General features: G+C 38.4%; 1 protein-coding gene across 11 annotated transcripts in view; it reads left to right on the top strand.

Annotated features, from left to right (window-relative positions):
• GRIP1 (glutamate receptor interacting protein 1) overlaps positions 1–12,341 on the top strand; it is a 720,325-nt gene that overhangs the window by 422,522 nt on the left and 285,462 nt on the right. For 6 of the 11 annotated variants that reach the window (XM_031651082.1, XM_031651081.1, XM_031651083.1 and 3 more), the window contains exon 1: positions 1,305–12,263. The exons of the other annotated variants lie outside the window; for them this stretch is intronic. The gene's annotated coding sequence lies outside the window, so the exon portion shown is untranslated. Of the gene's footprint in view, positions 1–1,304; positions 12,264–12,341 lie in introns of those variants that run through there. 11 annotated transcript variants of the gene reach the window in all.

The raw sequence follows: 12,341 nt of genomic DNA, 5'->3' as shown, positions 1-12,341 counted from the left end.
GTAGAACTCCTTTTTCTTTTCCACTAAAGAGAGTTTACAAGAGAATTGCATGGCAGCAACTCACCGAGAGTTAGTAGTTATTGAGTCATCAGTGAGTATATGGTACAAAACTGGGCCCTTCAAGAAATATATCTTCAAAATGTCCATGTTTAGAAAACATACAAAATGCACTGTCAGAATGAACAGCAATTTTAAATGTAAAAGAATTGTTCTGTTAGATTGTGTACATATAGAGGTTATATTAAATTGGAATCAATACAGAGACTGGTGCATATGTTGTTTTTTAGGAGCTTATAAAATGGAAACACATTAATATTCACATCGTGAAGGATTATGTGACACTGTATTAATGCATGTGGAAATGTAACTTTTAAGTATTTTATTATGGAACAAATAGAGCAAAGTTGTTTGCAAAAAGGAATGCATAACGAGAGCTTCATTTATGCATTCACAAATATTTATTGAGCACCTATGTATGAAATAAAACTCTGGGTGGTGGGGGTTTACACAGCAGCAAATAAAATGGGCCTTGTCCCTGCATCCCTGGAGCTTCACTTCTGATGGCAGAGTAAAACAATAAATATTCAAATAAATGCACACTCAGTGTTACGCAGAAAGTTAACATGGGGTCTGGGGTTACAGAGTGAGGGGGAAAGTGCTATTTGAAATGAAGTAGTCAGGAACAGCCTCTGATTAGATGATACTTGAGCCAAGACGTGAAAGCCACATGACTATCTGGGGTAGAGTATTCTACACAGAGAGAAGAGCAAGTACAAAAGCCATGCAGCAGGAATGAGCTTGGCATGTAAGGATCATCACGGGGGACAGTATTGCTAGAGCAGGGTAAACAAGGCAAGGAGTTCAGGAGCTGCTTTTTATTTTTATCCTTTTATGTTTTTCTTTTTGTTGTTGTTGCTGTTTTTGAGACAAGATCTCACTGTGTTGCTGACACTGGAGTGCAGTGGCATGATCACGGCTCACTGAAGCCTCGACTTCCCAGGCTCAAGCAATCCTCCCCACTCAGCCTCCCAGGTAGTTGGGACCGCAGGTGCATGCCACCACACCTGGCTACTTTATTTTATTTTATTTTATCTTATTTTTAGAGACAGGATCTCCCTGTGTTGCCCAGGTCTCAAACTCCTGGGCTGAAACAGTCCTCCTGCCTTGGCCTCCCAAAATGCTGGGATTACAGGCATGAGGCACCATGCCTGGCCAGGAGCTGCTTTTTAGCCGAAGGATTTTTCTTTTTTTCTTTTTTTTTTTCTTTTTTTCTTTTTTAAGATGGAGTCTCGCTCTGTCACCCAGGCTGAAGTGCAGTGTAGTGATCTTGGCTCACTACAAGCTCCGCCTCCCACGTTCACACCATTCTCCTGCCTCAGCTAGATGAAGGATTTTAAGTTGGTTGCTTATCATATCCACATGCAGTCATGCCCCCAAAAGGATGCTCCCAAAAGGAATGGATTAAAAGAATACAAGACTACAATTTTAATTACTACCATACTTTACTTACTAGGCATTTCTTCACATTTACAAGGATTTTTTCTAGCTGCAAAGAGAGTCCTCATCCCAGACCTATGGTTAGCGTAGGTTGCATTAAGTTCTCAAAGTAATTTGCTAATTAATAGTGGCAAGAATCTTGTGTATTATTTGTATCATTCTTATTGATTTCTTTTGTCTTTATTTTTCAGAGGTTTTTTTGCATTAACAAGTCAGTTGTATAAATATTCTTATATGTTTGTGTTTATTAACTTTTGAAATGATTTCGTGCCATTACTTTCACTAATAAGTACAGTTTCAACGTAGAGAATTTCCCTTTAAGGGTTTATCAGGAAGAACTTACCTTCTTAGGGTATGAGAAAGCTGTAAACTACTGACTAATAAAGTTTAAAATATCTTTTATGTTTCTGTAAGAACCCAAATTTAAGTTAAATTCTTAAACCATGACTTTTTCAGACATTTAAGAGCAAACTTTAAAATCCCCTAAAATAGAATCCCTCCTGTCTCCTTGGAGACATTACGGCCATCGTGCTTTGTCTGTTGTTTCTCTCTTATCCATCTAGGAAGAGTCATACATTTTCATGGCCATTGGGTTCATGCTAGATGTGGGGGAATAGCTTTAAAATGCAGTGGAAAGGAAACCCATCGAGGCTGGGAATTAAGTGTCTGAATTCATACAAACATGGGATAAGGGATGATGTGGTTTTTAGAATCTGCTTCTCCAACTAGGGTCCAGATGTCCCCTACTTTGAAGTCTAATAACATTACTTTCTAACAGAAGACCATGTTTTCAATAAAAATAAACTTCTGTTAATGTGACAGACCTGAAAGATCTATTTCATCTAAGCTGATGATTGGACTAAAGTTTGAATAGAGGCTCATTTTCGGATAGAAGGACACCCTACTTGAGACATAAAGCCAGCCACCATAAAGTCCTCGCCACCTTTTTTGACACTCTATTCTGTCCAGTTATGAGGACTGGGTGCTAAAGCCACTGCCTTCCCATCCCAAAGTCAGAAGTGGTTCAACCTCACTTGGGCGGTGGCGCGGCAGCGAGTGGAGTGGGACGGGGAGGTGCGGGGGTCCTCCTTCAGTACAGGCTAACAGCTACTTCTCATCATCATCTTCCTTTCAGGACCCTTGCTGATGATTATCCTTGATTGAGAAATTGTCATTTAGAGAGCTGTCTTATATCATTTAAAGATGACAGTTTGGTGAGGCAAATCTAACCTTTTGATTAATTCCCTGTAACTGGCAATCCTAGAGTTACAGTTAAAATGAATTGCCCCCATTTTTTTTCTTATTTACATCAAAATCAAACTGATTTCAATTTTTAGAAATATTTGCTGATAGTAAGTTACACCAGAATCATGGCTGGTTCTACTGGATCAATGTAGTAGAGAAAATTGAGATTAGCAAGGTTTCCAGGTTATTAGAGAGAATTTTCTATTGGGATAAAAACCAAGTGAGACTAAATACTAAAAAGCCAAAGAGAAAATTCATTTTCTTTAAAGTTCATGTAAATACTGCATTCCTTAAAAGTATCTGAGAAGAGGAGGTTGGCTTGCAAACAGAAATACCTACAAGAGCCAGGCATTTAATATTTATTTAATTAATAAATAAGTGCCATTCCCCATGACCTAGATACATTGTTTGCATATTAAACACCAAAGAATCCAGACTTTACTTTTGCAAAGAAATACGTTCTTTCCAGTTTTGCATGAAGCACTGGGACCTTTCAGTCCATTTTAATTTTTTCCCTCTTTCTTAGAAGCTAGGATACAGTGAAATATGCCCTACCTTAAGAAAAACAACAGTGCAAGCAATAATCCGTGGTAAGAGACCATTGGTCTTGGTGTCAGAGAGGCACTGGGAAGTTGTAGTGTCATGCTGGAAACTTACAGTCTGTTTAAGGAGGGCTGCAGCTACTCACCTTGATTATTGCCAGGCTGAAGTACAAGCCAGGTATTGTCAGATATTTAGATTTTGCAATAAAGCACAGGATCTGATTTTTTTTTTTAATGGGAAATCTCCCAATCTTAAAAGGTTTATTCTATTTAAAAAAATACACTGTTGCCAAACAAAATTCACTTATAGTTCAAATTTTGCCTGTGGCTGCCAGTTTCCAAGCTGTGTTGCATATTCTACAGAAGGAGAAAAAGTTGTTCATTTATTCATTTGACAATCATTTATTGAGTATCACACCATGACTGGCACAATGCAGCTTTCACAGATAAATGAGACAGGTTCATTGCTCTCAAAAACCTGAGTCTATTGGATGCCTATACTCAGAGTTCAATTATTCCCTGTATGTTTATAGGTATCAAATCAATACTTACAGTTCCAGTTCTTCACCTGACCTTCAGTGTATCTAATTTCCCTCAAATATGATATATCAATACACTAGCTCTCCTTGTATTAACATGTATACATGTTCAAAGCATAAAAGTACAAAAAACCTGCAAAAAATGTTAGTGCAACGTGGATACATGTCATTATATATTTATCCAAACTCCTAGAATGAAAGGTAGTTAAGAGTGAGCCCTAATGTAAACTGTGGACTTTGGGTGATAATGAGGCATCAGTGTAGATTCAGCTGTGACAAATGTACCACACTGGTGTGGGATGTTGATAGTGGGGGAGGCTGTGCATGTGGGAGGGCAGGAGGCATGTGGGAAATCTTGGTACCCTCCTCTCAATTTTGCTGAGAACCTAAAGCTACCATCAAAAAGTCTTTAAAACAAAACAGAAAGATGTGCAGCATGATTTTATATGAATTGTTAAAGCACACAAAGCAATACTATATAAGAACATCCAAATGTGAGAAAAGCATAAAAGTACACAGCAGGAGGATAACAGCCCCCATTTGGGGATAGTGGTTGCCTCTTGGGGGAACGGGGAGGGATATGAGTTGGAGAAGTTGATCCAGAGTAGTATCTGCATCATTTTGTTTCTTTAAAAATATCTGATACAATTTTAACAAAAGATATACATTTGTGAAATCTTGATGAGTATTTAGGCATCTCATGTCTTCTTCATGTTCCTGCTTACAATATGTTAAAGAGGTAATGAAAATAAAATAAGAATGTAAAAACCAGCATGACTAAGTTAGGTTTTTTTTCTTTATTCCTAGGGGAATGCCTTTTCTAATTTTCACCATTGCTTTAGTGGCACCAGCCTCCCAGACTTAAACTGTTTAAATTTTCCCTCTTGTTTATCCCCAGTGGCTAACACAATCTGTTGCTTATGAATTCTACCTTCAAAACATCTCTTTCCATCTTCATTGTACATAATGACACAGACATCCTCATGTCATATCTTAACCACTCTCATCACCTCCCCAAATGTCTGAGGACCCCACAGTCCTCCTCTCCTCCTTCCAGTAAATGCTACCACCTTGCTTATCACATCTTTGTCCTGCTGCCGTTACTTAGAAATCAAGTTCAACTTCTCTTCCTGGTATTTACATACCAGCATAGCTTGGTCCCATGTCAATTTATAAAGCACATTTTGCTCTCCCACTACTCCTAACTCCTCTTTTCTTAGTGCTCTGATACTTAACCAGGGACCAAGAAACATTCCACATTCAACTTCCACGATTTTGCATATGGTGTTTCGTTTTCACAAAATTGTCCTTCCTTTTTTACCTTTCCCAAAATCCTTTCTATAAGCCTCTACTGTAGGACTTGACCTATATTTGTTTTCCTTATCATATTTTTGGCACAGATTGTATTCACTTAGATACTTTATTTTACCTTTTATTTGCAAGTTCATCTTGAATAGTTTTGGTTTGGTTTGACTTTTTTTTTTTTTTTTTAGTCGTTTTGTGATTTTTTTTCTTTAAGACCACTTCTTCTTGTACAAATTTGTTGTAGTTGTCTCCTGGTTTCTAGGGGTCAACCATTGAGAAGCAGGTTTTCTTGTCACTGCTAGGGATTCTATTCCTATGCTGGAAAAGTTTCAGTCTATCACCTGTGTTCGATGCCTGGTAGCTTTGTTCTTTCCCTCTACCCCAATCAATCAGTGGTTACAGTGCTGAGTGCTGACCACAGCATTTTCAACCTCTGTAGCAAGGATGTCCTGCCTCAGCCACTGGTTCCTGCAGTGATCTTAAGTCCATTGACTTTTGCATGTGAAAAGCTTTTAGTCTCTGTTCTCTGACGATGTGAACGTCAGGTCGTTACAGACTCTGTCCAGTCCTGACACAGTGGGACTGGACACCTCTGGTCTCCCCGCAATTGTGTATATTTCAGTTCAAAGTTTGGTCCACAGAGGTATAAATCTTGTTTTTGAGTATAGATATGCCCCCTAAATTTTGTTTTAAATTTCATTGCTATGAGTTTAGTGTAAGCAGCAGGAGTTCCATGTGCCCTCAAGCTGTAGTCTTTACTGGAGGTATCCACTGAATTGTGTTGATATTTCAGGCAGTTGATTCTCTTAGGTGGGGTTTACAGTGCATCTGCCAAATGCTTATAGCAAATAGTTTCTTCCTAGTCTAGTGTGCCTCAACAGTTTCTTGTGTTCAATATCCTTCCACAGTGACATAAATGCTAAACTGCCAAATTTAAGTATGTAAAGAAAGTAAAGATAAGGCAATACTGGGCTAAAACTTCTATTCTATTACATCAGATTAGGAAGCGGAAGATTGGCTAATACAGAGGTGTGAGATTGTTCACTGATTCTGTTTACCAGATCATTCTCACTTTAGGTGATACTTCCAGGGGATAAGTTGGCAAGTACAAAATGCCTGAATATTCTGCAAACATGTGAGTTGTTCAGCTTACAGGGCACCTAACATTTATAAAAGCTCTGGTTTCAACCATTTGGTATTTTACATAAAAAGAGATATTTGGAAAGTTATAATGGGGTAATTATACTGATTATATATTAATACTTGTAGGAAAGAGATCTTTTTTTTCTTTTAAATTTAGAAATTCAGTGAAAATTGTATGTAGAAACAGAGAGCCTGAGATCTAGAAATCAATACCAAGAAATCCAAGAATTCAGCTCTTACCAAGAGCAACAAAGCCATCACACCTGGAACAACCATGACTTTTCTGACAAAATCTAGTTGAAGCAAATAGAATTTATCCCAGAACAACCAATTTAAAACTCTTTACTCTTGTACTCTTTTAAGATAGTCTTCTCTACCTCTGGAATCTTTCAAGTACAGCAACTGGCATTCTTACTTTACAGATCAAACAAGCTGTAGTCTGTTTCATTACCCTCATCTGGCTCTCCACCATATGCAAGGCATACACAGGCCCTAATGGAAGCCCAAGAGTATCTGGAGTGGAAACTTCTTATTGAATTCTAAAAGGCCAGACCAGACTTCTTGTTATTGAAATCAGCTTTGGTCACACAGGGGGAAAAGCACCCGGAGTGTGGGGACATGGCCACTGAGATCAGCAGGGAGATGCTTTCTAGTACCTGCTGTGCAGAGCCTCTACCTATTGACTTGTCGGCGCTAGTCATTAGCAGACTAATATGACCTGCCGACTTCTAACTTTCAAACACATTTTTTTTTCTCTCCCACAGCATTAGAATCTCCATGAAGGCAAAGCACTATCTCCTATATTTCCTTGTTTGCTCCCTGTTTTAGTCCATTTTCACACTGCTATAAAGAAATACTCAAGACTGGGTAATTTATAAAGGAAAGAGGTTTAATTGACTCACTGTTCCATGTGGCTGGAGAGGCCTCAGGAAACTTACAATCATGGGGAAGCAGGCAAATCTTACACGGCAGCAGGTGAGAAAGAAAAACCCAGGGGAAACTGCCATGTATAAAATCATCAGATCTTATGAGAACTCACTCACTATCATGAGAATAGCATGGGGGAAACTGCCCCCATGATCCAATCACCTCCTAAGAGGTCCCTCCCTCGACATGTGGGGATTATAGGGATTACAATTTGGGATGAGATTTGGGTGGGGACACAGCCAACCCATTTCACTCCCATAGCTTCTACTATAGGACTTTGCCTAGAGATGTAGTGAAATAAGAATTTGTTTCAAGTCATTTGATTTTTCATTAAGAAGAATCACCTTTCCCAAAAGGCAGAATACTTTTCTTCCATTAAATTTCAACATTCTCTTCAAAACCCCTTTGCTTCATAGTATTAAAATTTTTCTTACAAGTATTTCCAGATGCCACAACCTCCACTGAGAAGACTCTCAAAATACGGTGTACATTACGGTAGGAAATGGATCTGGGCAGCCTGTGTGGTCCCTTCTTCATTCTAGTATTTTTTTCCTTAATTAAAAAAACATATTTAGAAGTGATGGATGATATTATTTAGTTTAGAAAAAAATGAATAAATGCTTCTCTCCCTCCTCCTCAAAATGAGGTCCATAGAGATTTCCACCAAGCAAATGATTTTTTTTTCCTCATTACCCAGTATTGTAAAATTCTACTTAACATGTTGCCAGTGTGCTGGTAAACAGTTATAGGCCTACAGATATAATCCTAATGTGCTTGTTTGCTCTTTTCCCCAATTAGTCATGGTGTTTTAAAGTGAATAAAATCTTTTAAAGTCTTTCAGCAGCTATTTTTGCGGAAGTGCTCATATCCACGTTAAAAGAACAACAATCGTTGAGTATTCTCTGATTTGGAAATAAAGAGGAATTGAGAATGCTGGAGGGAAAGCTAAATGACATCAGGAGAAAAGCAGTGCCTACAGTAGAATACAATATCTCTCAAAGCTTAAGATTTGGGAAATAGTTTAAATTTTGCTGATGCCTCTCCTCCAGCCTCAGGCTTTCCTGAGCTTTACAGATGATTCCAGCATGTGAAATAAACCAAGTATCGATCCTGCTTGAAGGGTAATCCCTTCAACTATGGAATGTAAATTTAAGGAGATAAATGGATATAGGGAATGAAATTCTAACTTTCTTTTCTTGGCGTTTAACATTCCAGGGTTGCTATACCACCTGTTGACTAGGCAGGCTGGAATCCCCTAAAACCAAAAAGTATATGCATCATGATAGGAAACAAATGTTCTACTGGGAGGAGCTAGCACGTCATTTGGGTCATAGCAGGCAATAATAATTACTGTGTACATTAGTACTATGTACATATTGTCTTAAATGTTTTACTCATATTAACCCTTTTAGTCCTTACAGCAGTGCTATGAATTGGGTATTTTTACTATGCTCATTTTGGAGATGAAACAATTTAGGGAGAGAGAAGTTAAGTAGTTTGCCCAAGGTTATGCTGCTAATTTGAAGCCGGTCAGTGTGGTGGCAGAGCCAGACTCCTAACCTCTGCTGTGTATTACCTTTCTACATTGACAATAGAGATTTGTTGAATAAACAAGAGGTAGTAGTTTGAGGGAAGAGTTGAACCCTCAAGATTATAGGGGTTTGCCAGTCCTATGCTCTATGTGTTTCAAACACTGGTTTCTTCTATATTCCTCATTTGTGACCATTAAGATCAGCTAAGGGTCTAAATGCTGATAGTTAATCATAGTGACCAGCATGTGTACGTTCTCTCTCAAAGAAGGTATTATTGATCACAGTGTCTGGTGATGGAGAGAATATGTGACATATTTCCGTTAGTTCTATTCTACTGAGAAAACTTACGCAACTCATCTTACTACATTCTACTAAAATTCAAATTCCATAACACAGCATACTCACAGCTTGATTTTTGAGGGCTTATAATTTCTTGAGTCAGACTGAGAATATTTAAGATAGTATCTATTTCATAAAACATGCTTTATTTGCTTACCAAGTTCTTTGGAAAAGGTTCATAAGATTAACAAATAAATCTGTTGTGGTGCTTCTTGTCTCCCCCAAGCAGCCTGAGATACAGGTGGCATAGATAGACTTGGGCCCATGAGATCTTTTAAGAATACTTTTAAAAGTATTCTTCTATCAGTGGCTTAAACTGAGGTAGAGATTTCTGAGAACTGCACAGGTAGGGTGGGATCCCCTCACTTGGATGTGGAGCTACCCACCGTTGGGCACTTGGAAGGAAATGGCCAGTGGAGGCGGTGCTGGCTTCCTTCACCTGCCGTTGGGAAAAACAGGCAAAATGGACACTGTGGTGTAGTGGAAATAATATGAACTCTATAACTCACTAGACACATTCTCCTAGAGCCTTCAAAAACTTTCTGAGGCTTGGTTTACCCTTTCTGTAAAATAGATAAAATACCTAGCCCTAAAACGCACCACTGCGGTTCATAACATAGAATTTCCAGCCCCCTCTTCCACAGAAGGAAAGGAACCCAAGGAAATCTGATATATTCCTACATCCGTATGTTTGTGATTTTATTCCTTAATGTCTTTGACTATGTTTCTTCTTCCTGACATATCGATTTTCCTCATTTCCGTGTATCTGAAACCTACATCTTTTTCGTGTCCTGGTTTAACTACCCTGTCTAAAATGAGACTTTCCCAATTTCCATCAAACAGAAGTAATTTCTCTCTTCTCTGTGTTTCAGCCACTCTTGGGGATGCTCGATGGCATTTAGCATGCCTTTCCTTGGGTTACATTCATTTATGTGCTGCTTTTATCTTTCTTACTGGGCTACAAGCTCCTTGTGAGGGAAATAATGCCTGGCCCATCATTGTATCCCTATACGGTGCTTAGCATGGTTCCTTGCACATTGTCAGTCAATAATTGTGTGTTTAATTGAATTGAATGAGAGAGAGAAACTGAACTTAGTACAAATTTCTGGACCTTTGTCTCTGCCCAGACTTGAGGAACTCAGCTTACTTGACTGAGTCTGACTTAGCCTAAGGTGATAAGGAATACAGAGCTAATGGCTTTCTTTAGTCCCTCTACTTGAAATATTGTATATTCTTCAGGAATTGGGTTGCCTCCTTGTAGATGCATGCACCCTGAGGATTTTATAGGATGAATACATTTTTTAAAATACTATCAAAGAGAATCGAGCCAGACCAACTTCAAACATGAAATTGCTAGGGAAAATATCCAAACAATCTGCGATTTTATTTGATATACAGTTAAGAAATATATGGATTCTTTTTTTAAGCTATTGCATATGGTTCTCTTGCTTTTTAAACTACAAGAATGTTCACTTTCTTTGCTTAGCCCACTGTGAGCCTATATAGTGAAAAACCAGGAGAATGAATTTGCACTTTCCCACATATATGATACAATGAAAGTCACAAAATAAACTTGTTTATAAGTAGTGTTCAATTATCAGGATCACTGGCATATCTTACACATTGATTTTCTAGATTGTTATAGAAATATTTATCAACTTTCCTTTACAATGTTATTCATGCAACTAATATAGAAAACGTCTTTAAATCTCCAGTTAAAATTGGACTTTGAGCTGTGGAAGCATACTGGACAGTCTGGAGTTAAAGATTTGCCATAAGTGAACCTCAAAAATATTACTAACATGCATGATAATTTCTGTCTCTCTCAACAACTTCTTGCTTACTGTGCATTCAGCCATTGTCTGATTAAATTGGTGACTTGAATACATTACTCTATTTGCCTGTTTTGTTGTTTCTCAGCAGCTACCAATAAACCCAGCAGACTCCATCTTTCAGAACATATTTACCCACTGCATCAGTCACACTGGCATGCTTTATGGTGAATGGAGTATTTTGGCTGAAGTTCAATTCAGCAAACATTTATTGAGCAACTGCTGTAAGTTGGAAACTACAAATACCCGTCCATTCCTTATTTTGTTGGAACTTAGAGAAGGAAGAAGCCATATTCTCAGTGATCACTTGGTCAAATCATGATACATATGCAGAACAGAGAAAGGCAAAGCACTAAAGGATGAGGAAGGGAGAAACACTAACACTTACTGCATACCACGGCCCCTCCGGGGTGATATTCAGAACATTTAACAATCTGTATGGCCAGGCACCAACCAGACAGAATGGACCTGAGCCATAGCCAGGAGCAGGATCTGTGGAGCCAGATGGTGCCCCTTAAGTTGCTGGGTCATGAGCAGGTCTGAAGGCTTCTAGGTGAAGTGGGCCAGGGCCTGGGTAGCAAGAAGGCACTGGTGGTGGGAGAGGGGAGGAGTGGGTGGAGGGAAACGGCTTTTAGCAACTATTTTCAAAGTATTTCAACATCTTACCCCTGAAATGGCTATGCTAGTGCAAAGCAGCAGGAAATCAAACACAGGCAGCTACTCTACAAGGTCTAAAGATTATTAAGCAGAATTTAAAATAAAGGAATCACATGTTAGGGAGGGGATTAAGACACACAGCTAGTAAAGATAAACTGAATTTAACCCAGGTCTCTTTAGTTCCAAAGCCCATCATCTTTGATCTGTAATAGTAATTAATTCATACTGACAAATCCACAGAAGGAGGAGGAAGAAGACGATCATGATTTACAAAGTACCTTTTGAGCAGGGCCTCTAAAGTCAAAAGATTTTTTACCATCATATCTCTAAGAATATGTGATGTTGGATTTGTTTGTTCCATCCCTAATAAGGATCTTATTTTTCTTTTCCTGGTTAGTCTTCTTTCTCTTCCTTTCTCTTCACTTCTACCAATTTTTTTAGACAAAAGTTCTTAATCTAGAATTCAGATGCAGGGGGACCATGAGCAAGCCTCAGGAATCCTGGAACCCATTGCCTCTGTGTCTGCTAAAGTGCATTTTTATGGGAACGTGATTCATAGTTTTCTTCTGATTCTCAAAAGCTTCTGTGTACGTTACAGGAAACTAAAAAATATTCCACAGATGCAAAATTTAGGTATTATGATGTCGTATAATGTAACATTCTGAAAGTACAACATGTCCACCTAAATTTCAAAGGACTGAAAAAGTAAGTATTTAATCTTTGGTACTGATGTGTATATTATTGTCACATGAATGGCATTTCGCCCCCCACATACCAGTGAAT

Source organism: Papio anubis, chromosome 9 (assembly GCF_008728515.1).
Source record: "Papio anubis isolate 15944 chromosome 9, Panubis1.0, whole genome shotgun sequence".
In the NCBI taxonomy this organism is placed as follows: Eukaryota; Metazoa; Chordata; class Mammalia; order Primates; family Cercopithecidae; genus Papio; species Papio anubis.
Note: the sequence above shows the minus strand (reverse complement) of the source record. Positions and strands in the feature narration are given on the sequence as shown.